The 26,372-nt window shown below is 37.9% G+C and overlaps 1 pseudogene across 1 annotated transcript; it reads left to right on the top strand.

Moving 5' to 3' along the window:
* Positions 1-8,540: 8,540 nt before the first annotated feature.
* LOC311075552 (NXPE family member 3-like) lies at positions 8,541-25,171 on the top strand (annotated as a pseudogene). Its single transcript, XR_014609549.1, has 9 exons — positions 8,541-8,629; positions 8,724-8,785; positions 17,617-17,973; positions 18,169-18,584; positions 18,673-18,743; positions 19,020-19,223; positions 20,392-20,572; positions 21,846-22,098; positions 24,974-25,171. The product of XR_014609549.1 is annotated as an NXPE family member 3-like (transcript).
* The last annotated feature ends 1,201 nt before the right edge of the window (positions 25,172-26,372 follow it).

A 26,372-nucleotide genomic window follows, 5' to 3' on the forward strand; every position in this document is an offset into this window, starting at 1 on the left:
CTAAAGACTTCCTGAACTGTCATGATGGCCCTGTCTTGGCTTCCCTCCCTCCCAGTCTCTGTGCTTTGATCTTCCCGTCTTGTATTTTCTGTTGGTGAGCTGTCATGTTCCTGTCTTGTTTTTTGGTGTTCCTTTAGAGGTAGGGTCAGGGTTCTGTCACTTCTGTCTATATTTCTTGGTTTGGTGACTGAGCCCTGACACTCCTGTTTTGTCTTGTCTGTGTGCCTTGTTTCATGTGCTTTCATGTCGTGTTTTGTCTTGTGCTGTGTAGCACGCAGCTTGTGTTTACACTAGCTGTGTGCTTTCATGTTGTCATGTTTTGTGTGAACACGTGGCTTATGAGTGTTCTCATTGGCTGCATGTTCATGTCTCGTTTGTGTTAGCACATGGCTTGTGATTTGTTTTACTGGGGTGCTTGTGTTTTTGTCATGTTTGGTGTGAGCAAATGGCTTGTCATGTATGTTTTCCTTGTGCTGTCCTGTTGATTGTTTAGCCCCTCCCATCTTGTTACCTGATTATTGATTAATTTGCCCCATCTGTCCTACCTTGTTACCTGCTTTGTTTGCTCTCCCTATTTATTAATTTCCTATGTTTGCAGTCATGTGCTTGTTCGTTATCGTAACTCTATCCTGTTATGTTCCTCCTGTGTGTGGTCAAGTCAAGTCAAGTCTGTGTTGTTTTCCCCCTCGGGGTAGTTTTGTTTGCATTTTGTTTTATTTTTATTATTAATAAAAAGCCCTTGTTTCCTGCCCAAAACCTGACACTGACATATTCACAAATGAACAAGTTGACAACAGTTCTGTGAATCACGCTGACTCAGATCTGTCAAAGGAAGTCACTGCTTTTCCTGTGAAGTATTGCAGAACAAAACGCACTGTTAGACCTCCTGAAAGACTAATTGAAAACTGAAAAATGTTATGAAAAACTGTTATTTTTGGCATAAAAACAAATTGATAGAACAAAATATTTTAAAGGAAATTTATTTACTTTTAAAAAGGGGGAAGATGTGCTGTTATGCCCGATAACAATTGTGGTTCTGGTATTGTGTTGCAGACTGGGCAGGGCTGCTAGGGCACCAGCTGATAGAGTTGAACGCTGTGTGTGCGCATTTAATAAATTATCAAAAGTTACAGTGAGTCTTTGTCCAGTGACATTTACATTTACATCTATGCATTTGGCAGACGCTTTTATCCAAAGTGACTTACATTGCATTTCAAGGTACACATTTACATTCTTATCAGTTAGTGTCAGGGTTCTGTCACTTCTGTCTAGTCTATTTCTTGGCTTTGTGACAGAGCTCCTGTTTTGTCTTGTCTGTGTGCCTTGTTTCATGTGCTTTCATGTCGTGTTTTGTCTTGTGCTGTGTAGCATGCAGCTTGTGTTTACACTAGCTGTGTGCTTTCATGTTGTCATGTTTTTTGTGAACATGAGAGTGTTCTCATTGGCTGCATGTCAATGGACAGGGTCAATGGACCACATTCATAACATAACATATAATTCAATAAATCATACGTTTAAACCTTATAATGTTTTTTTTTTTTTTTTACATCAATAATGTGTTAAATATAGAAATATGCAAGCAAAAACAATGCTTACCCCCAAAACACTGTTTGGGTCATTCTATGAAAATGTCCATTTTTCTGTCCCTAGCCTTTACAGAAATATTACACTTAAAAAACACTTTAGGGTTACAATTTCTTTACATTTTAAAATAAAACAATATGTTATTTGAACAATTACACCCTCTTGAGCCACCAATGTGGCAATATTTGATTTTTATTAATTATATAGAATTTCAAGCACCACAGAAGTGCTCGTCCCCACAGTCATGTACAGAGGGGAAAATGCTATATTTTGAGGTCAATAACAGATTTTTACACCATTTAAAATACAATAATGTATACATAACTATAAAATATATTATGTAAATGATATATATAAAAAAAATGCAGAATAAATATTATAAAATTTATAATGAAAGTAGTGGTCCCCTGGAGTTGTGTCACTGGTGTTACTGTTAAACAAAAATCTGTTATTTTGAAATAAAAATCACACTGATGACATCACTTGACCTCCTTCTTCCAATTTCCTGAATATCTATGAAGAAAAGCCCATGGTAGATCCACTGTCTCTTTTCAGTTAGCAGAAATCTTCTCATTTATCTCATGATTTCATATGAAGCTTTTAGTTGAAGTCACTGGTATGACCTACTTTATTGTTAGGTAATTGTAAAAAAAGTAGAATACAAATGGATTAAACTACTTAATTTAGTTAGTATGCCATGATTGACAACATGTGGTTTGTTACCTTGCAGCAGCCATTTTGTAAAATTAATTTTTCATGAAAATTGTCACTGGTGTTACTGTCACTGGTGTCACCTTTCTTATGGGTAACACCAGTAACACCAGTGACTTCCATTTATAGATGAACTTTATTGTGTCACTGGTGTTACTGTCTTTTTTTCTGTCACATTAAATGCAATGTCACATGTGACATAGTAATAATGTTACATCCATTTTATTCTGCTACACTCAAAAGTTAAGATTTAAAGGATTGCATCATTACTTGATTTTAACTGGTTTTCAAATATTTTCATTGTTATAGCAAATAGATGGTAGCACAGATGAACTAACCTCATTCAAGCACACTTTTAACAAACCTGATTAAAATAAATAAAACAATCTCCTTATTTGTTGCGTTATTATTATTTTTCGCTAACTCTGACTACATGTGCTGAAAAAAAAATTGAAATAATATTTCATAAAAACCTTTAATATTGCCAAAGAAGTAAGGTAACACCAGTGACAAAAAAATGGTACATGCGGTCTTTAAATAAATGTACAAAAAAAATTAAAAATCATTAAGCTGTAATTTATGCGTATTCATAAAGTCAAAGGGTAATCTAATAATGTGGTGTAAGTTTAAATGTTAGAAAAAGAAATCAATTTTAAGACATCTTGCCATACCAAAAGTGGACGTTTCTGTAGAATGACCCGTTTGCATACAGACAGCTGGCCTACTCACACTCAATCCTGTAAGACCATGAACCAGTTTCACCAGCTTCGGTTTGCTTGAGCATGAATATGCTAGTCCACCAGCATACATGCATAAACCAGCCTGGACCAGCATGGAATGCTGGTTCATGCTGGATTTTTTAGCAGGGTTATGGCATCACTGCAAAACCAAATAATTTTCTCTTAAAACTCTGAAAGAAAGAGCTTCATTTAATTCCATTCCTCTCTTTTCAAACCTTGAGGGGAAAAAAAGTATGCTTAATTGTATTGAATGTCCAGTTGTAGTGACTTTTTTTTTAAAGTGCACTTTCTCATGCTTTACAATAACACTTATGTTGATGTGTTGATTAACATACTTAGCACACACAAAGTACTTGATTATAATTTTAACTGTTATTTGAAATTACATTTATTTATTTTTTAAATGTACTAAATTGCAACTTCAACATTACAAATGATGAAAGTCCTATACTTAAATAAAAGTCCTATACTTATACATTTAATAAAAATGTAAACTATAATACATTTTCATTTAATTGTAAATAACATGCAATTAAGTGTCCAAAAACATAACATTCAGTTTGCACTTAAGTATATTCTTTAAAGTATATTATTTCCAAAATATAAAAGTATTCTAACGTCTACTTATTTTTTCACAAGGGAAAATCTTCCTCTGCGAATGGTACTTTTACTCCCTCAAGGCCAACATGTCTCCACAGCAGAACACAGCAGTATTCACACTGTCTGCATGTCTGGGAGAGCGGCACAGTGTCACAATAAGAGCAGAGCACCATGACCGCTGCCTTTCTGCACACACTGATAAGGCTTTGTGTATCACCTCTGTGGCTCGACATGAATAGGAATCCTCTTCTACTGTGTGAAAAGAAGATACTTTACTCGTACCCTCTCTTCTCCAGCCTTTCTATCGTTACAGGAGAGTAATTCTAAAGCTCTTGTACAAAGGACAGCCCTGTTTCATTACATTTCAAGGTGTAATGTAAAAACATGACATTCCTGCTAGATTCTTTTTAAGGGTTCTCGTAAAATGTTAACTATAGATCAAGGGCAGGCTGGCAGGATAAGTCACACCAGATCACACAGCTCTATGATCACAATCACCAGATTACTGATTCACTGCACCTGCATCCACTCATCACACACACTACAGTGAGGAAAATAAGTATTTGAACACCCTGCTATTTTGAACGTTCTCCCACTTAGAAATCATGGAGGGGTCTGAAATTGTCATCGTAGGTGCATGTCCACTGTGAGAGACATAATCTAAAAAAAAAAAATCCAGAAATCACAATGTATGATTTTTTAACTATTTATTTGTATGATACAGCTGCAAATAAGTATTTGAACACCTGTCTATCAGCTAGAATTCTGACCCTCAAAGACCTGTTAGTCTGCCTTTAAAATGTCCACCTCCACTCCATTTATTATCCTAAATTAGATGCACCTGTTTGAGGTCGTTAGACCTGGTGTTCAAATACTTATTTTCCTCACTGTATGTCTGCACTATATCTGCATCCTCAAGCTAAGTCATCCACAACCTATCTGACTGCACTTATACTCACCATGCTATTGCTTCTGGTTCCTGTAAATAAAGATCCTGTGTTTCGCTACTTACCTGTGTTGCCTCCTTCTGACAATAACATAGGCCTTCTTTATAAATACCTTTAAAATGCATTATACATAAAGGCTTTTAAGTAAATTGTTACCAAATATTGTATTGCTATATCTACCAGTGCCAAACATTTATTCATTTATTTTTTGTTATCTGGTCATTTTTATTTTTATTTTTTTTATTTTTTTATTTTTTTTTAGGAAAAAAAGACAAAACATGTTATAAATAAGATTTATTATTTTATTTATTTGTATACGTTTATTTATTTTGCAATATAAGCCTTATCTGATATTCAGTTCTTCAGTATTATTTCACTTTTTATTATCAAGAGGAGTTCTTCTCATTCTCTTGTTAGTGTCACTGTCACAGTCTATTATGATATCAGTGATAGGAAATCACCACCACAAAAAAACAATTGTAATTCTATGGGCTGCTGCATAGAAAGCATCCTTCACCAGCTGATTTTTTGGATATTTGTGGCAAGGACACAATTCATCTTATGTAATATTACAGTCTGAATGTTAAACGACACACAGCGAGGTTATAAACCATAATTATGGTTCTATCAGACGTCCTCAGTTGTAATATTTTTGAAATAATGATCTCATCTCACCTCTCTTTGCCGTTACTGTGGAAACTGATGCCGTTGCCATGGTGACACTGCCATCACGTCCTAGGGCTGAAGAAAGCAGGGAAGCTCTAAGGAGTTTTTTACCCTATAACTGAAGTGCTGTCATCTTTCTAGTAAATTCTACAGTAACACAGAAAACCCACATATATATATATATATATATATATATATATATATATATATATGGAACTGATATATATATACATCTGAGGACGTCTGATAGAACCATAATTATGGTTTATAACTTCACTGTGTGTCATTTAACATTCAGACTGTAATATTACATAAGATGAATCACATCCTTGCCACAAATATCCAAATAATCAGCAATCAGCTGGTGAAGGATGTTTTCTACGCAGCAGCCCATAGAATTATATATACATATATATATGCATGCATGTGTGTGTGTTGTATGGATTATGTTACATGTAGAATTACATTATTTTTTGTTGTTGGGTTGGGGGGTTATTATTCTGAGTCTTGGCAAGTCTAAACCCAGTGAGTATACGTTTATGCAAAAGATGTAGTCTTTCAGTTTGTTCACTCATCACAAAAAGCCATATATGGTTAACTGCACTCCATCAGACGTCTGGCAGACACTCTTTGTTATCCTTGCAAAAATGCTTTGTGGTATGCAGTGAAACACGACTTTTCTTATTTTGTTCCTGTAGCTCAACTGGTCCCTTGTGAAAAAGTACACTTTAGAGAAACAATATACTTAAAATTATATACTTTAAAGTGGAAACTGAATGTAATGTTGCAATTTAAATTTAAGTATGTTAAATACGAAGTTATGTTATGAATCTCTAGATGGCACTGGCTTATAGGTCCTAACTCAACCTGTTCGTAATCACATCATTATCTATAGGGCACAGCTGATTGGTTCCTGCTGTATCAGTAGCCAATGAGCTTGCGTGCTCAACCTTCAAATACATGGGTAGCTTTTGCCTTAGGATGTGCCTTATGCTAGCCTAGAAATCTAGACGCACCCTAGCGGCAGCAAAATTTATTTTGCAGCCAGTGTAGTCTAGCAACTCTCCGTTGACTTTCAAGCTGGAAAAACCAAACTCAGGTCAGGCCAATCACATCGTGTATAGAGTAGGCGGGACGGGCTTAACATAATGACGACAGAGTTGCGACAGTTCCCTGCTACTTGAAAACAAAGAATGGCGGCTGCTGCTGGCGAACAGCGGTCTTTCGAATCGGCTTTGGCCGCGACTCTGGAGGACTTGGAGTTAAGCTTTTCTTTGAGAAAAGAGCAAAGAACGGCACTTAAGTAATTTTTTAAAAAAGGAAGATGTGTTTGGAGTTTTGCCGACTGGATACGGCAAAAGTTTAATATACCAACTAGCCTTCTTCGTTGCTCTGATTGGTTGTAGCGCTATCCTATTGCGTGCAGAGGGATTTTGAGGAAGCTAGGAAGCCAGGCTACCCTTATGCACTTTCGGACACTTTCATAGCGTGTCCCATTTGTCATTTTAGGTTTCAGAAGGGTGCTCGCGAGCACCCCCTTTGCGGTCGATATACGCCCTTGATGAACACTGGTGTGAGCTCTGCAGCAAACTTCTTCCGACAGTCAAAGCGGCGATACGTCACAAAAGTAGGAAGACCGCAAGTTTTTAGAGTGCCATGTGGGACAGGGCCTAACAAGGAACACATGAAAACAATCAAACAATGAACCAATGACAAACAGAGCAGAGTATCACATGACTAAAGCAACCAATCAGAACATGACGCATTCACAAGGGGAGTACATGGCAGAAAAACATGAGGAGCAAGGAAAGCACATGAAAAACAGGACCATAAAATACACCACAAACATACTATAAAATGATCATAAAATTTTATTTGTGCACAGTAATTTAAATCTTTGGAATCCATGTGATAGCTTTGTGTGAGAAACAGACCCAAAAGTATTCAACAATATTGATCTCCATATTCATAGCGATCATAACAGTCAAATTCCGCACTTTGTTTGGAGATAAAATTTGCTGTCTCAAGGAGCGTTACAACAAAAGTTTTACGTCAGTGATATTAATTGCTCATTGGCTCTCGAGTGCTTCATCAGCGATTGCGACATGCCGTGTTTCGGGTGGTTGTGCATTTGAATAAAATGCGCGCCTTCACAGAGTGGTCCAGGATACGATTTTCAGCTATTAATAATTTTAATTCTATGGGTTACCTCCACAAAACTAATGTATACCACCAGAGAGAACTTCGGATGCGACACATCGTCGTTTGTACTACTTTGATACTGCTTTATAATGTTTGGAATAAATGGCTGTTTATTACTGCTTACTGCTATACTGTTTTTAAAAGGGTCCTATTATGTCCTTTTATGAAGTCTTGATTTTGTTTCTGTTAGTGGTTTCAGATTTACATATAAGGTGTATTCAATTTACATGTATAAAGTTAGGTTAAAATGTAGTGTGGAAAATGTGCTTGGAGATAACCTAAACTGTTAGAGGCCTGTCATTTAAATCTTTTTAGCAAGTTATGGTGTTGAGAATTTGGTGTCCATTGTTGTTATGGATTTTGGAACACTAGAAACATTCCAATCTCAAAAACGTGTGGGCATAGGCAAATAAATAAATAAAAATAAAACACTTACAATAACCTGCTTGCATAAGTGTGCATAATAGGGCATGTTCACAATCACACTCAAATTCCTACTGTAAAGTAATATCCACCGGTCATTATTTAAGTGAAGCTGACTGACCCTGAATAAAAATCGTCAGTTTCTGTGGGATTGAACCCTATACAGACATTTTAGATTTGTATTGTTATATCTTCTCATACAAGAAAATGAGACTTCTGCGGCTGCCTTTACAGAAACAAACATGTTTGACCATATTGGTTGGTTATCACCTGCAATCTGGTTAACATTTCCCAGGGTGGGCTAACAGGTTCCATATATCTTCTAATCTGTAAGTTCATACCACCCTGTATATATAATATATTGTGTGTATATTTTCCTTGCAATAAAAAATGAAAATAATGTTGTGTGAGTGCCACAGAGACGTAATGATTACACTGCTGGGAAAAAAAGAACAGGAAAAATAATTCTGTTGTTCCCATAGCAAGAATATCTTCACCATTCATATGTAATCTAACATCTAATGTCAATCAAATCAAACAAAGCCAAACTGGCTAAACCAATACTGAGGACAGATGGGATGTCCAACTGAGTGTCACATAATTAGTGGGAACGCCTCATTCTCAGAGCAGTGTGGCCAGTTTAACAGGACACTGGTTGTGTGAATGTACTTCACTCACAAGCGGACTTAAAATTATTCTAGAAAAACAACAGATTAGCCATGGTCGTACCAGCCACAAATAAATCAAATCCCCCCGGTAATCATTAGTTTATGAATATTGTGATATTTATGGGTCAAGATGGTTTCATGTTTTGAAGGATTTGGAAATTGATCATTTCTCTGTATTTCAGTCTGGAGGTTAAGAGAAGTTTTACTACTACTGGCATGTTTTCTTTGGACATCATCCATTCTGGTAAGTTCATAAAAAAATGTATACATTAAAAAGTTTATTTCTGTGTAATGCATAATGTGTAATTATAGCCTATATTTAAGTACTGACTTCTGTTATAAATGTGATTTTTTTTTTTTTTTTATGTCAGTAAATACTTGATAATGCTACTAAAGATTTACATTTCAAATAATTAAAATTGCTATTTTCTCTTTTAAATTTCTACTTCAAACATTCTCTTCATCAAAAATCCTAATAAAAAAACACCTCCACACGTTCCACACTTTATTAAAGGTAGGGTAGGCAATTTGTATTATAAACACTTTTTGTTATACTGGTTTAAACTCTCTTCATATCCTGATAGTAATCAATAATAGAAGTGGTCTAAATATTAAAACATGTACATATATCTTCTGTGGAAGTCTCGATCATTGAATTTGGTCCGACTCTTGTCCTACCTGTCTATTACCTTATGTATTTAAATACCTCCTCGCACCATGCTCGCGCAGACATCACACATGATCAGCGCATTCCACGAGGATAGGCAGATTTGTAGACATATAGTCACAGAGTGACACAAACAGACAGCCGTTGTTTAGCCGCTTTAAAGTTTCTCCTGAACCAAAACAACGAGCTTATGCTGCGTTCACGCCATGTCAAAATCATAATTACAAGATGGCTACCCGTCATGTTCTACTCAGATTTATGCTTTTCTATGTCAACACTATCAATGCCCAGAAATTAATCTGCTGCAGTCAGTTGGTATAACTAGAGCTCTGTAAGTTGCTGGTGTTCACTATTATTGCAATGTTATGTGCTTTGAGACATGAGGTAATTTAACACCGTCACTCGTCTCGTGACGCTTTGCAAACTCTGCTGTGCTTTGTAGAAGCTCGGAAGTGAGGGTGGGATCTTGTGCCTTCAAAGCTAGCTTGCTATTGCTAGCCTCTCCGAAATTGCCTACCCTACCTTTCAGCGTAACTATAATTGGTAACACTTTATTTTACACTGTCCTTGTTACACGTTACATGTAGTTACAATAGTAATAAATTATACATAATTACATTCAACTAACCCTAAACCTAACCCTAATCTTAACCCTAACCCTTTGGTAAGTACATGTAGTTCATTATTTAATTATTTTTAAATAATTCACTTATTTAATACTTAAATGTTCAGTATAATTACACTGTAACACAGATAACAAAGTGCAACCAATCATTTAAACTAATAACAATCTAAAAACAAAAAAGGCATTTTGTGAACGCCGTAAGCACATGCCATTCCTGCATCCACACCTACACCTTATGTTTGCACCTGGTTGCAAATGATAGTTGATGGACAGGAGGACACAACAGCAGTCTGGTGCTAAGCGAAAAAGAAAGGTATGTTTACCAACCTGTGACATTTTATTTTTGGGCTATTGAATTTAATGTGATTAATTAAACATGTTTAACAGCATTAATAATTTAACCACCACCAACACATCTACCTGATTTGATAAAAGTACCAACAATGTATATCAAATTTATACCATATTTCAATTCAATAACACTGTGCGCTGCATTGCATTTTGAACTATGTTAAAGATATTTGTCATATTTGCCTACAGTGTTTTTTTTCTTTGTAAATGATTATTTGCTGCAACAAAACTGCATAATCTTACTTTCTGTGATTTCCATAGGACATAATTATGTTTTATATGTAAGGGATAATGTAGAGCGAGGCGGTTGTCATATCCGCTTCGCGTCGGGGTCCCGATCAGCCTGTCGGGGTTGTATTCGCTATAACAGCCGCCTCGCTCTACATTATCCCGCTTATTAGATGGCTACCCACCAAATAAATCAATAATTTGACACAAAATATTGATTTAAAAAGGAGTTCCGTCTTTACGGTTAGAATCCTGCGTCCATAGCAACGCGCTGTTTTTCATGGCAACGGTGTGTTATACTTCGCAGCGGCCTGTTATCAAGAAATAACAGACCGCATTCTACATTGGAATTCAGCCAAGCCATGTAATAATTGTTGATAATCAACTGTTGTTTTATTAAACACTCACTGCTCTTGTTTTTATAAGTAACTGTTTAATTAAAGGTGAACTCAGTGATTCTTAAAAAAATGGCAGATGTCTTAGATTTATACTGACACTTAAAGGGATAGTTCACCCAAAAAAATTAAAATTAGACCATGATTTACTCACCCTCAATTCATCCTAGGTGTATATGACATTCTTCTTTCAGACGAATACAATCAGAGTTATATTAAAAAGTGTCCTGGCTCTTCCAAGCTTTATAATGGCAGTGAGTGGTAGTTTCTGTTTTGAAGTCCAGCAAAGTGTATCTATACATCATAAGAGTCCTCCACAAAGCTCTGGGGGGTTAATAAAGACCTTCTGAAGCGAAACAATGAGTTTGTGTAAGACAGTAAGACAAATATTCATATTTAACATGTTACAAAGTAAAATTCTAGCTTCCGGCCAAACGAACATACGCAGTCTACTTACGCCTAAAGGGCAACTTACGCAACTTGTGACATCAGAAGTAGCGTAGTGCATCATGGCGTAGCGTAAATATCAGCAGTTCGTCGCATTACTTGCATAAGTTGCGCTTTAGATTTAAGTCGAATCCGTATGTGCGTTTGGCTTGAAGGTAGTTATTTTACCTTATAAAGTTTTAAATGTGAATATTTTTCTTACACAAACTCATCGCTTTGCTTGAGGAGGCCTTTATTAACCCCCCAGAGCCGTGTGGAGCACTTTTATGATGGTAAAGTGACAATAGATGCACTTTGATGGACTTCAAAACAGAAACAACCATTCACTTCCATTATAAAGCTTGGAAGAGCCAGGACATTTTTTTTATATAACTACAATTGTCTGAAAGAAGAATGTCATATACAGTGATGGGAATAACGGCGTTACTTTTTTCAGTAATGAGTAATCTAATTGATACTCTTCCCATCTTAATAACGCCGTTACCGTTACTGCCAAAAAATGTGGAGCGTTACTATAATTGAAGCTGTTTGTTTTCCATCAGACCAACTAGATCTCTGACGCTGGTTTCACACTGCACGCAGCGTTTGGTCTATTTATGGTCCCGGAGGCAAAAATAGACTCGGCGCCGAAACGATCGCGGCACTGCTGCTTCTGCTCTGCTACGCGCTGCTGCGCCGCCTCTGCGTGCGGTGTGAATGCTCTAATCTGTTAACATGGGTGCCGAAAAAAATACGTGCTGCTTACGCTCTGCTAACACGTGCAGTGTGAAACCGGCGTGAGCCGAGAGGCAAATCATTTTTTTACTGTTCTTCCTTGGTATACCTCATATTGTTACTCTGTTCTACTTTTTCGAGGTAGAAAATACTTGAAGTACAGTATATCTACCAATTGTCTGAAGTTTTATTTTTATTTTTTTATTTGCACTACAAAAAGCGTATATTTGTTATTTCTTTTTAATTTCTCATTTAATTTTGCCCAGTTGTGGCCTGTTGAGGGGCAATAAATATCAAAAGTTCCAAAACATCTATTGTGTTATTTGTATCGATACACTATAAACATAATATCTACATACATGGCATTTGATTGGAGGCTAGTCTCACTTTGTCCCCCAGAAACATTAAAGGGATAGTTCACCCACAAATGAAAATTCTGTCAGTAATTACTCACCCTCATGTTGTTCCAACCCCGTAAGACCTTCGTTCATCTTCGGAACACAAATTAAGATATTTTTTGATTAAATCTGAGAGCTGGATCACTGCTCCATAGGCTTCTAAGGGATTGAAACTTTCTGGCCCAGAAAAGTTATTAAAGACATTGTTAATATAGTCCAAGTGACTACAGTGGCTCAATCTTAAGTTTATCAAGCTACGAGAATACTTTTTGTGCGCAAAAAAAAAAAAAAAAAAAAAAAACGACTTTATTCCACTATTCATTTCCTTCTCTCTGGGCCTCGAGTGAGTTCACGTAGTAAAACAGCACAGCGCTTCTGTGTTGTGGGGTGGAGGTGGGGTCACATTTGAACATTTAAAAATTTACTTGAAAGTAACGTAATAGTTACTTTCTGAAGTAACTAGTTACTTTTATAATTTGTAACTGAGTAACTAATTTAGTTACTTTTTGGAAGAAGTAACTAGTAACTGTAACTAATTACTTTTTAAAAGTAACTTGCCCAACACTGGTCATATACACCTAGTATGACTTGAGGGTGAGTAAATCATGGGCTAATTTTCATTTTTGGGTGAACTATCCCTTTAAAGCAACAACATGGAACTTTTCCTCTGCGGTCGCCCTACAGGTTGGAAGCGGAATTGTCCATTACCGTTGTCGTAAAATGATTTACGGTTACTGTATATGAAGCATGCAGGTTTTTTTCATATGGGCAATGATAATATTATTAATCTTCCCCCTTTCATAATTTATACATGTTTAGTAGACTAAACATTTTTACTCAAACATTTGCAATTTGCATGTCGATTGCAATGCTCAAATCTGAACGAGAATGATAGCGATAGCATCCTAACCATCTAAAACTACCATGTTAGTGTTTACTAGCTACCAGATTGATAATTCGCTCATCTACTAGCTGATTCATGAAGATAAATAAATGGAGGACCAGATAGTTTCCGTAACGTAGCCAGGCAGACAACAGATTAAAAAAACTAAAGATAGTATGCAAGCAATTTACAGTTACTTACTAGTTCAACAGCATGACGGCCAAGTCAGCATCGGTCTGGTAACTCTCCTCCTCCATAAGCTAACGCCAGCGAGCAAACGCTCGACCAATATTGATCCTCGTCCTGCCTTTCAGTTTATCACTCTCCCTTTTCCTCTTCCGACTCTACTCCGACAAAACCTTGGACTTCTTACGTTTCGCTGCTGCTTCAGCCATGACGAAAACAGACGTACGAAAACAAACGCGTTGGTTGGCCACATTTGAGGAAGTGGTGGGCAAAGTGACGTATGCCGTAAAGCAGTCGAATTTTGTAGTTCTTTTTGAGCGCTGGTTACTACCCGCACCCCGAAGTTACATAGTGCCAGTAAAAGCGATACAGACCCCGTCAGGCTCTGGCAGACGTCTCATTCAACCTATTGTAAGTCGATGTACTATCACAAGGGTCTTGGAAATATATTATGAAGGTTGAAAAGTTACATGTTGTTACTTTAAGCTCAGTTTTTGTCACTTTAGATTAGGCAGTGCAAAGTTAAATTCAATTGTTGGTTGTAGTTTAGAATCAGAATTCAAGATTACCTAACTAACCCAGTATCCTAAAACTTTGTCATGAGTGTTGTTGAATGACTAATATGTTCCGCATTATTATTTAATGCAGGGTCATGCTGAAGTTTGTCACAACAGAGAATGGAGTGACAGCATCCAGCACTTCTCCAGAGGAACCCAGCAGCTACACAGGCACTGACACAAATGTCTGTACTTTATAATTCTAAAGAGCTATAATTGTAAATAATTATGTTATGTTATATAATAGTTATGTTTTAATAAAGTTCTATTCTGACACGTAATGTAGTTGTGAGATGTTGTTGTTTTTCCACTTTCATAACATTTGGAGGAGACCATCATAAATTATACGTGTTAAATAAACTCTTTCAGACATTCAAACTTCAATTACATAGGTTATCACAAACTGCAATGGAGGGTGCAGCAATATTACTTTATTTCACAAAACTAAACTTATCAATATGTGCCTCATCAAAATCATATACAACATTATAATTTGTCCACACTGGTTGCACGCACAGTTACTGACAGTGAACAGATGCCCCACTTTTGTTTCTGATGTACTCAACTGACTGATATATATACAGTGTATATATATATGTATATATATATATATATATATATATATATATATATATATTACCAGATTGCTCGTATATTCTAAACTCTTAGCAAGTGGTGAAGTTAGAAGTGTCTGAGAAGCCATATTGCTTTTCTTTACCGACAAAAGGAAGGTGCTTTCTTTCTCTCCCATGAGGGGACTAAACAAATAGGGGAATTTTCATACACTGTAAAAAGTGAACATGTGCAGTTGTTTCTTCTCGGTCAAAAGTGACTGGACACCTGAAAATGAAACTTTTGTATTTCTAAAAAATAGTTTCTTTTGAGATAATTTTATGGTACTAATTAATATTTATGCAATAATTATTGTCCATTTTTGCCATTGAAAATAATAATAATAATAATAATAATAAGCAGAATTTTAGATTAATATAGAGACTATGCCTTTTAAATCCAATTTTTGAATTTAAAATAAAACGTGATTTTATGGTGTAACCACTAGATGCCTGTATAGCTCTCTATAGTCAAGTCAAGTCACCGTCATTTATATAGCGCTTTTAACAATATGAATTGTTTCAAAGAAGCTTTACAGTGATAATAGGAAATTACAGTAACAGAGATTGTTTTGCCTTTACAGCAGCTCTAGGATAAAGTTATTGTCCATCTAAAGTTAGTTTTGATTGATTGATTCACTTCCATTGCGAAGATCATTAGTTATTAACTTAGGGGCCGCTAATGCCGTTCTAACAGAAAACCCTCAACACGCTCCGGCCGCCTATCCACACAAAACAGTGCCTGGTGGCTCGAGAACGCACTCCCGGAAATAGGTTCCAAGGTGCAAACGATTATCAGTTATCTCTGCACAAACCTCTGCGCAAACAACAACATTGACAACAAACGAACAACGTTTTATCTGTACTGAGGTAAAGGGAAGGAGGCCTTCACAGGGGAGAGACTGGTTGACACTTCAGGACTGCGTTGTCGTCGTGTCCAAGTCCTTCATCAGATCTGGATACGGCCTGGATCTGGTGGACTGCGGTAAACCTCGGGATTAACAGAGAGACTAACATTAGCGTAGACGCCATCCTTCTTATGATGTAACAAGTACATCAGGATTTATGGGAAGTGTTCCCGGTTCCGGCTGACCTAAACTATGCAGCCTAACACTGAATTATAGAAGTCTATAATGTGTTATGTGTTTACTAGGCCAAAGATATGTGTTTTTAGTCTAGATTTGAACTGACAGAGTGTGTCTGCTTCCCGGACAATGTTCGGAAGACTGTTCCAAAGTTTTGGTGCTAAATAGAAAAAAGATCTACCACCAGCAGTCAAAAGTGACCGAAGAGCCAGTATTTCTACCTGATTCTACCTACAAATTCTGTAACCAACTTGAATCAGTTTGATGTAACATAAAACAAGGGAATGCTGTTTTAACTTAATTGATTTAGATACCATTTCCATTAAAGCTCAGGATGGACACATTCGACACAGGCGTACCTGCTCACTGCTGATTGGCAAATTTTGCTTCAATGAGAAATTGTGATTAGGGGTTATTATATACATTATGTTAAAGGGAAAAATGAAAAAATCGCAATTGACAGCGCTACTCTTCACCACAATAGTAACCAAAAAAATGTATTTATAGAAACTCTAAATGTCCAACTGAACATTTAACATTAACATAAACTACCAACATCTTTCCCTTTACTGTAAAACATAAAATAACAATGCAGTCCCTTGCAAAGCATGCTGGGAACGTCCTGGTCCACCGTTCCCTGAAGGAGGGAACGGAGGACGTAGTCGACGTCGACTGAATGGGGATCACGCTTAGGGAGCCTGTCCTCTTCGTACTACTATTTAATCAAGCCAATTCAACATTGGCGTGCGTGATTACATGCTCTGCCCCACAGCGCGGGTATAAACAAGGAAGATCTATTGGCTTACAATGCTAAATGCAGCCCTGAGCACTGGACCTGTAGTTCCCAGCATGCTTTGCAAGGGGCTGCATTAGGAGAGTGTATTTAGAGATTAAGGGGTGGTTTCCCAAACAGAGATTAAGCCTAATCCTAGACTAAAATTGCCCTTTAAACCAGATTAACAGAAATCTGCTTTCTCGGTCAAGGCTTTAAATAGTCCTAGATTTAGTTTAGTCCAGAGTTTAATAAGCTGATTTCCTGGAGGAAGACTAGAGTTACTCCAGGACTAAATCGAGGCTTAAATTAAACCTACCAGGAGGCAGATTTAACTTCAGATTAACATTGTGTTTCAAAGTGGACACGTGTATTACTTGGACACACACACACACACACACACACACACACACACACACACATTTAAATTAAGCCAGGAGTAGGCCTTAATCTAGAATAGTTAATCGTGTCTTAAAAAATGGCTTTCTGTAACACAGATTAAGTATGGATTAGTTACACCTGGACTATGGAGTCCTGAACTAAAATAAACCAGATTAATTTAAAACCAACTGTGCTTCAGTAAAACCTTGTTTTTCAGGTTGATTAAATTCGGTTATAATCAGTAATCTTAAATAATTTATTTCATTTAAACAAAACCAGTTATTGTAGATGTTACCACATGAAGTACATTTTATAAGTTGATTCAGTGTAGCACCACAGACCCAGTGTTCATAGTGTTCAAGGTTACTTATAGTTGTTTCTGCATATTTATCTAGGAATTAAATTATTTTCAGAAGAAAAAAAGGACAAAATTCAGTTTTAAGTATTTTCATCATTATTTTAGTAGTGGAGAAGTAGATAAAATGTCGAACATACAGCCATCTTGATGAGAACTAAGGTCCCTTTGATGTTCCCTTTTGACTTGTTGAGTAAAGACAATTCTTTGCTTTTGAACCCATGATGGTGTTGCTAGCGCTACATAATAGGACCTAACCCATTAACACTTTGTGCATGATTTCACCAACCACAAATGAGATCCACATAACTTTTATAGTATTATCCAGAAATTATCTTTATCTACAATAAATAAATAATTTATATATAGAACAAAAAAAAAAATGAATTTGGTCTGATTGATATTCTGGTCCTCTCCCAGGCTCTATGGGGATTGAATGGTGGGATCAAAATTCCATTTCAGCCCCCCAGACCTAAACCAGTTCCTCGAAATAATAATTCTTCATCTACAATATCCGCTCATGACATGGGAATCAGTGAAGAGGAGTGGGAACGGCTACAGAAGGCTCTGGACTGGCCCGGTCCAGATCAAGAAATCACTCAGCTGAATCAGAGCACAAGCCCAGTCCACTCAACATTCTCTATTGTGGGACTCAAGGAGAGTTACAAAGTGTGAGAAAAGATCTCTGTTACCATCACAGCCAGAGACCACAACAAGAAACTGAAAAGATATGGAGGAGATTTTTTCCAAGCAAAGCTATTCAATTCAAAGCTCAAGGTGTGTTGTTTATAATATAATATTTTATATTCAAATTTTTAAACAAAAAAATCAACATTGAGTTTGATTTGCCTGTTAATTGTTGGTTTATTTACACAATATTACATATACTGTAATGTTTAGGTGTTTAAGCTTGCTTTACCTGCAGACATTAGTTTTCTGCATTACACTTAACCTTCTCTATTCTTCTTGAAGGCGAGTGTGTACGGGGAGGTTCTGGATCACCGTAGTGGGACTTACTCTGTTGCTCTTCTTCTGCCCTGGGAAGGTCAGGCACAAGTTTATGTACGTCTAGAGCACTCCAGTGAGGTTGTGCAGATTCTTAAAAAATACAGGGAGTCCTCATTCCCACGCAGCCACTATAGAGGCCACTTTGAATGGCCAGGACCCAATAAAAACAGGATCAGAGAAGTAGTACAATGCAATCTTAAGTGGGGTGCAGATGGAAGTTGGAGTAAAGGCAACTGCTGCTGTGAGTATAAGGATATAAAAACAGGAACGGTGTGGCAGTGTGAGAGACCAAAGAAACTTTCTTGTGACAAACTGGTTCATCACTCTACTGGAGGTTTGGAAAACCCATTAAATCCTTTTGAGAAGCAATTGTTTACAAAGTAAGTGGGAAAGGATTCAAAGCAACTTCCAGAAGAATATCAGAACTCTAGTGTATAAAATGTAATATTATTATTTTTTTCTACACAGGACATTAACAAATGTTGCTATTACTGGAGACACACAAATCATTAATGTCCTTCCCAACACTACAGGCATTGGTATGTTCACATGTGATCTGTGTAGTTTTGACCATTTTATTACAAATTTGGAAAGGAATAAATAGATAGAAAATAATGACAGATTTTTTTCATTTAGCAAACCAAAAACAAGAATTCAGCTCATATTCGCTTTAATTTTGTCATTCATTCTTTCCAAATAGAAAAGTCTCAAAACATACACAGAGATGTCATCTAAAATCAAATGTAGTTACAAGAAAATGCAGAATTTACATAATTAAAACACTGTCTTTTCAAGTAAATGTTTCTTTGCTTTAGGCACAATGGAGAGATGCAGATCTGGTATGACGAGACCAGTTCCTGCAGGGTTCTATCTGAAAGATGTCTGGAATTCTTTTGTATGCAACACTAGGCAGTTCAGTTCTGCACAAATGGGAAATTGTCTTAAAAACAAGATTGTCTATATGATGGGAGACTCCACCACAAGGCAGTGGTTTGAGTATTTAGAAAGACAAGTGCCAGGCAAGTTATTAATTGACATAAATGGCTTTGATTTCGGAATAGGTAACTTGTTTCTCTCTCTTAAAAAAAAAACAGTATGTTATTTAAGGCTTCATAGCATGAATGTACAGAAATAACATACAGAGGTCCCACAAAGTGAAGTTAGTTCTGAGAAAAGCACATGCGGTTTTGGTTTTCAGATGCTACTTGGTTAATTTTGTATCTAATGCAATGACACGTACATAAATCAGTGCGACTTAAATGGATAGTTCACCAACAAATTTAATTCTGTCATCACTTGTTCACACTTGTGTTGTTAAACCTTTTTTTCTTCCATACATAGAAAGTCAGTGGGGTTCTGTGTTATTAGTGTGTCAATGTGCAGGCAAGGGAAGAGAAGCAGAGGATCTATATTGCAGCAGATTTACTTCATTATATAAACAAAGAAGGCAATCTAGAAGGCAACAATCAATGTAACAGGTGGAAACCCAGGCAGAGCAGAGGAGATAAAGACCAAGGGTGACACCAATAGACTGGAGGACCAGGGCCGAACCACAGGCTTGCGGGATCAAGGTGGAGATGGGGGTTTGGGGCAGAATCGGAGGGAAGGAGGAGCCTGTGCGGGGAGAGGGGAGGCATAGCCAGAGGCCCAAGAAGCATGAAGGTGTAGTCATGGGAGGAAGGAGTGGGCGGGACCAGCGGTGAGGAAGGAGACTTGATGCTGGGTTGGACCAGTGGCTTCGAAGGAGACTTGGGGCTGTGCGGGACCAGCGGCGACGAAGGACTCTTGGGGCCGGATGGAACCAGAAGTGACAAAGGAGACTTGGGGCTGGACAGAACCGGCCTCGATGAAGGAGACTTGAAGCTGGACGGAACCAGCGGCTGAGACAGGGCTTGAAGGTAGGAGGAAATCAGGGAACCGGCCTCGATGAAGGAGACTTAAAGCTGGACGGAACCAGTGGCTGAGACAGGGCTTGAAGGTTGGAGGAAATCAGGGAATCCAAGAGTTCACACAGGGAGGAATCGGTTTCAGGACTAGGAGGGTGAATGAAACTCTGCTCCACGATATCCAACTCCACCAGCACTCCCTCAAGGATGAACATAGATACCGGCTCACACACCTAGTCAGACTCAGTAGGCTCGGGCTCTGGGTCTACGGTGGGCTCTGCTTTGTTGTTCATGCATGTAGAAAGTGCAAGTTCGGGCTCCGGGACAGACATTGTGGCCGTCTCACACACCTGGTCAGACTCGGCTGGCTTTGGATCTGGAGCTCTGTGGGCTTTTGCTCTGGGTCAACCAGGCGTGAGGAGGGGCTGGACAGGCTCTGATTCTGGGCCTGTGGTAGTTGTGGGCATGGACATCAACAATGGGTAGGCATACTTTAAACAAAATAGACTTCTATCCATGATAGATTTCCCATGTCTGGTAAGTCCAGAGGGCCATAATAATTTTCTCCTACTCAAAAGAAATGAAGCCTAGCGCAAGTTCTGCCAGGAAGACTCAAACGTTCACGTCACTTATTACCTTCTCATCTATTCAATCATATCCTAATAGCCCAGTATAAAAGGGTGGTACTTACACATGTCTGAGTTTGCAGATGCTGTCGCTTCAACCACCTCCATCCTCCCCAACCACCACCAAGACGGGACCTTTCCTCCATCCCCCCCAACACCACTATGTTGGGTCCTCCCCTCCATCCTGAAGACGCCAGGATGTCCTCTTCCTCCTTCCACCCCACCACCACCAGATGGCCCCCTTCCTTACTTCGCAGGGGGTGGGCTGCGCCCCTGCCTTCGTCTTCAGGCAGGATATGCAGATTCCGTACCCTCGGAATGCGAGTTACGGACGGGGCCTACGCCAAACAACTTGATTGTTTGCTGAGCTCTTAGATAAATGTTCATCATCACAGTATTAATCCGAGTCTTTCTGGTAGAACTGATTTTAGTGTGGCATCATCAAGTTAGGAGCACTTTGCTAACTCACAGACCCTGGCAGAGTATTCCAACAAAGGAAGACTTTGTCGGGGGAAGGCAATGAAGCCAACAGCTAGATCCATGTTTGGTCCTATTCTGTCTAGGTGCAGGCAAGGGAAGAGGAGCAGAGGATTTAAATTACAGATTTACTTTATTTACAAAAAAACAAAGTCAATCCAGAAGGCAAGAATCAATGTAACAGCTTCACTTATGCAGAGACAATACAGGACAAAGAGAGGAACCAAACTGAGGGCTTAAATACATGTATAAATTAGGAAAACAAACAAGACTCAGGTGAACATCAATTAACCAATGAGTAATCATAGAATCCAACTAGCAACAGGAACAAAGGGAAAATGAACTAAACACATAAAGGAAACATGGGAACCGAAGGAAAAAAACAACAACAGAATGTCAACACATAGAGCATAACCATTACAGAGTGTGAATATGTGATGATTTTTTTATTTATTTCTTGTGTGCACTTGCTTTTTGGGGCTGCTGTATACATTAAGCAAAACCAACTTTGTAAAGCTGTTTAGAAATTGAAGTGATGATACTAATGTAAGTTTTACTTACTAGGCATAAAAAGAATTAACCTCCACACTCATCATTTGGGTGGACCCCTGATGGCTATAGAGTTGGAACATAATATAATTGTTCACTGGAGGCCACACGGTGTTCCTTTGCGGATTTCTAACGTGCTCATTACCGACTTGCATTATATCAGCAATGATATTGATGAAATAGCTGGTGGTCCTCATGCAGTCGTTGTCTTCACATTCTTTGCCCACCGGGTTTTTCACCCAATAACATTTTACGTGCATGAAGTCGCCAAAATCCGTCAGTCTGTTGTTGCACTGCTGAGTCGTGCACCAGAGACTACCGTCATCATCAAGTCTGGAAACACTGCAGGACTAAAGGTACAATTGCTTATTGTCCAATCCTACTCTATTTTCAATAGTTCCCTTTCAAAAGCTACTCTTAATGCTGCGCTGATTAGCGATATCGGAAAACATCCTTGTTTGACCAGCTGTGAACTCATGTGGCAAACACGCCAAGAATTTGGCTTAAATAACCTCTGATGATGACGTCATCGGAATGTGCACGACAGAGGCTATAAATAGATGGAGACAGGTGCACTTTCAAGTTCCTTTTTTCTTCAGAATCGCATTGCGTGCCGTGTGTGCTGCATTTTTTCTTAAACTACCCTTTTGCTAGGAGTTAGTTTTGTCAGGTAGGAATAAAGCCTTTCTCACTCTCTCTTTCTCTTTCTCTGTAATGAAAAGAAAAGAGTTAAATCATGCAGAATCAGACGCAGAATCATGTCGAGAGAATCCAGCAAGTGATGCATGCCGCCCTGCTCACGGCCCATATCAGAGTATGATCCGCATGACTTTTGCATCTTATGTCTGGGGAAACATCATGCTATGTCAGCCCTCGAGGACACAGAATGTGAACACTGCGACTTATTCTCCATCAAAGTGCTCCACTCCACTTGCGTCCTCGATGACAAGATCATGGGGCTCACGTGTCGATCTGGTTGAAGGGTGGGAGACGTGTCCTTCCCTTTCTCTTGTCCTTTCACCAGATCATGAGGTCATCGAGCCTGTGTCTGGAGCGTGCTCCGGCGTTTCTTCAAACCGGGCTGATGTAAGTGGGAAAGGATTCAAAGCAACCTCCAGAAGAATATCAGAACTCTAGAAAACGTGTATAAAATGTAATATTATTATTTTTCTACACAGGACATTAACAAATGTTGCTATTACTGGAGACACACAAATCATTAATGTCCTTACCAACACTGCAGGCATTGGTATGTTCACATATGATCTGTGTATGTTTTGAGAATTTTCTATTTGGAAAGAATGAATGACAAAATTAAAGTGAGTATGAGCCGAATTCTTGTTTTCATTATTTTCTATCTATTTATTCCTTTCCAAATTTGTAATAAAATGGTCAAAACTACACAGATCATATGTGAACATATGTTCCCCTGATTGCCCGCTTCATTCATGGAGCTAGGCGACTGAGACCACCCGTCAGAGTGAAAGTACCCTCATAGGACTTAGCCGTGGTCCTTGAGGGGCTATTCGATAACCCCTTTGAACCACTAAAGTCAGCGCCGGTCAAGCTTCTGACTCTAAAGATGGTTTTCCTTATGGCTAGCTCGTCACTAAAGAGAACTGGGGATTTGCAGGCTCTGTCGGTTTTGCCATCCTGCGTTCCCTATCGGGGTACTTTGCCCCTGGACTGGTCAAGGTTATTTTGCACCCTCACCCCGAATATCTTCTCATAGTTCCATTTTCGACCCTGCATCTGGTCATTCATTCTTGAAGCCTTTTGTCCTCTTCCGCCATTTACTACGAGAAACTCCTCTTACTGTGTCCAGTTCCTGCTCTTCTTTTATTAACGTCCACCGCACTAGCCAGTGGCGCAAGTGAGAGCAGTTTTTCATTTGTTATGGGGGTTGTAACCGGGGGATGACTTCCACAAAGCAGACTATGTCGCATTGGGTGAGGGATGCCATCGCCCTAGTCAAGCTTCGCCCCTGGGCATTAGGGCTCAGTCTACGAGGCGGGTTGCATCCTCAAGTTTCACAAAAGGCACACAATCACAGAGGAAATCAAGACAGAACTAAATAAATGGCACGCATTCAGCCTCCATAGAGTGTTTGGGGTGGGCCTTTTCAATGGAACCAAAATTAGACCAATCAGGACCAGACCAATCAGGATCAGACCAATCAGGATCTCTGCTGGCTTGAGTGCAGGTCACACCTTCCCCTGCAACAGAAACACTCAGAAACACAACACATACTTCTAAAAGACATAAGCTTAAACACACCTGCCACACATCCATATATAGCCTCTGACGTGCACATTCTGATTACGTCATCATCAGAGCCAAATTATTGGCGTGTTTGCCACACGTCTTTACAACTGGTCAAAAAAAGATGTTTTCCCACAGCGCTAATCAGCGCAGCATCTCGTTCCCGCTTTTTCAGAGAAAAGGGTTACAGTCAAGTAACCCGAGACATTTTCTATATTGTGTTCTTATGATGATATTTGTGGTTAACAAGAAAATATGATACATTGGTGGTGGTTGAGGAGATTCCCCCTTCCATAGGTAAACACTTAACACTTGAGTACCAAGAAATGCGCTATATAAAAGTAACAAATTAATTAATTATTAATTAATTACATTTGTTCTGCTACCTTTTTATTGAAAGTCTAGAAATAAATACAAAATATATTATAATAATTCTGTCATCATTTACTCATCTCCATGTCATTCTAAACATGTATGACTGACTTTCACCTGTGGAACACAGAAGAAGAGAATGTCAGAATGAGCAGAATGTCCAAGCACTTACAATGAAAGGAACCAATGAAAGGAACAATGAAAGGCTGCCAAGCTGCAAAAAGGACTATAAGGGATCATAAAACATAAATTAGTCCATTTGGCTTAAGTCTTCTAAAGCAAAATTATAGTTCTGTGGGAGAAACATAATAAAATGTTAATTGTTTCCATGGAAATGAGTATCTTGGACATTGCGCTAAAAATAATGAACTAATAATTTTTGGGCAAACTATTTATTTATTTCTACTAGATAAAAACAATAGGTTTATTGTCTACATGGTAGGAGAGGTACAAAATGTGAAAGACAAATAAGACTACAAAAAGGACTGAATGCTATGTGTGGATTGTTTGCAATTTTAAACAATAGAGTTAAGGTAATTTGTCTAAAACAACTTTTTTTCTAATTTTAATATTTGTTACTGATCCGTGTTGTTACAGGATATTTTTCAAAGTGATTGGTATGCAATGCAGCTGAATACAGTGATGCAGGAGATGTTCAGAGATATCAATGGAGTAATCTACTTCGATGTCTGGCAGATGACGTCCTGTCACTATCTACGTGAAGATATTCACCCAGGACCTGTTATTATTGCTAATGAGATCAATATTTTGCTCTCTTATATCTGTCCTTCCTAATACATTCAGATTCAACCACAATAAAAGATGATGTATAAAAGCATGTTAAAAAATAAAAAAAGAACATTTGTCATTATATACAATCAATGTACATACTGTACAATCAATCTACTATTTAGAAAAAATCAAACGGGTACAACGGGGCTATAGGCACACCGGGGTAAAAGGCACATTTGACTTTATTCTCTTTTAAACCACTAGATGGAACAAAAATTCTTCTCAACACTGTTCTTAACAACTGCTTATGATCATGCATTTGGAAATTTGCCTGATCCTTGACTCTTTTGCAGACAGAAATGCAAAGTTGATTTTGCGCTAATTTTATATAATATTTAATGTTTATTTAAAATGTGGTAGATTTATGTAGCAAATGAGAATCGATAAAATTATAGTCTATATTTTGAGATAAAGGTCTTGTTAATGATTTGTTCATGAATGTTCAAGGTAATTAAAGCAACAGTTTTTAAAAACTGTAATAGTATGTTATCTAGGGTAAAGGGGTAAAGGTAAAGGTAACATCCCTGCTGTTGGGGCTAAAGGTACAATAAATAACATGATAATAAACAGCTGGCTGACCTTTCCATTTGTTGACATGATATGGTTAGATTCAGATGGTAAATATCATATATAAAGTCGGTTGACCTCCTTAGAGGTAATCGCTATATTTATAATGATAATAATCATATTTACAAATATTCTATTAATCATTTAATATAATAAAATATCATATATATTTGACATTTGGATTGGATATTTGGCACTTCGCCCTAAAGACATAAAAGTGAAAGGCCAACCCAGTCTCATGGCAATTTGTACGTATTTTACGAGGTGGCTAATTTGTACGAATTCAAACGACCTCACTCGTATGAATTCGTATGATTTTTGCTAAATCGTACATATTTTACGAGTTGCCCAATTCGTATGAATGACCTACCCCTAACCACGCCCCTACCCATCACTTGGGTTTGGAGTAATCGTACAAATTCGTACAAGTGAGATAGTACAAATTCGTATGAATTAGCCACCTCGTACTCACTCGTACGAATTTGTACGAATTGGTCGTGTGAGATAGCGTTGGAGTGGCCGGTCAAGTTGGAGAAGAACAGCATAAACTTTATAGTTACCTTCACAATCTGTGTTTGACCTAAGTAAAACACGTTTCAAATTATATTTGAAATGTTGTTTTCTATTATTATTATCA

This window comes from Abramis brama (assembly GCF_963993115.1).
Source record: "Abramis brama genome assembly, chromosome: 24".
NCBI lineage: Eukaryota > Metazoa > Chordata > Actinopteri > Cypriniformes > Leuciscidae > Abramis > Abramis brama.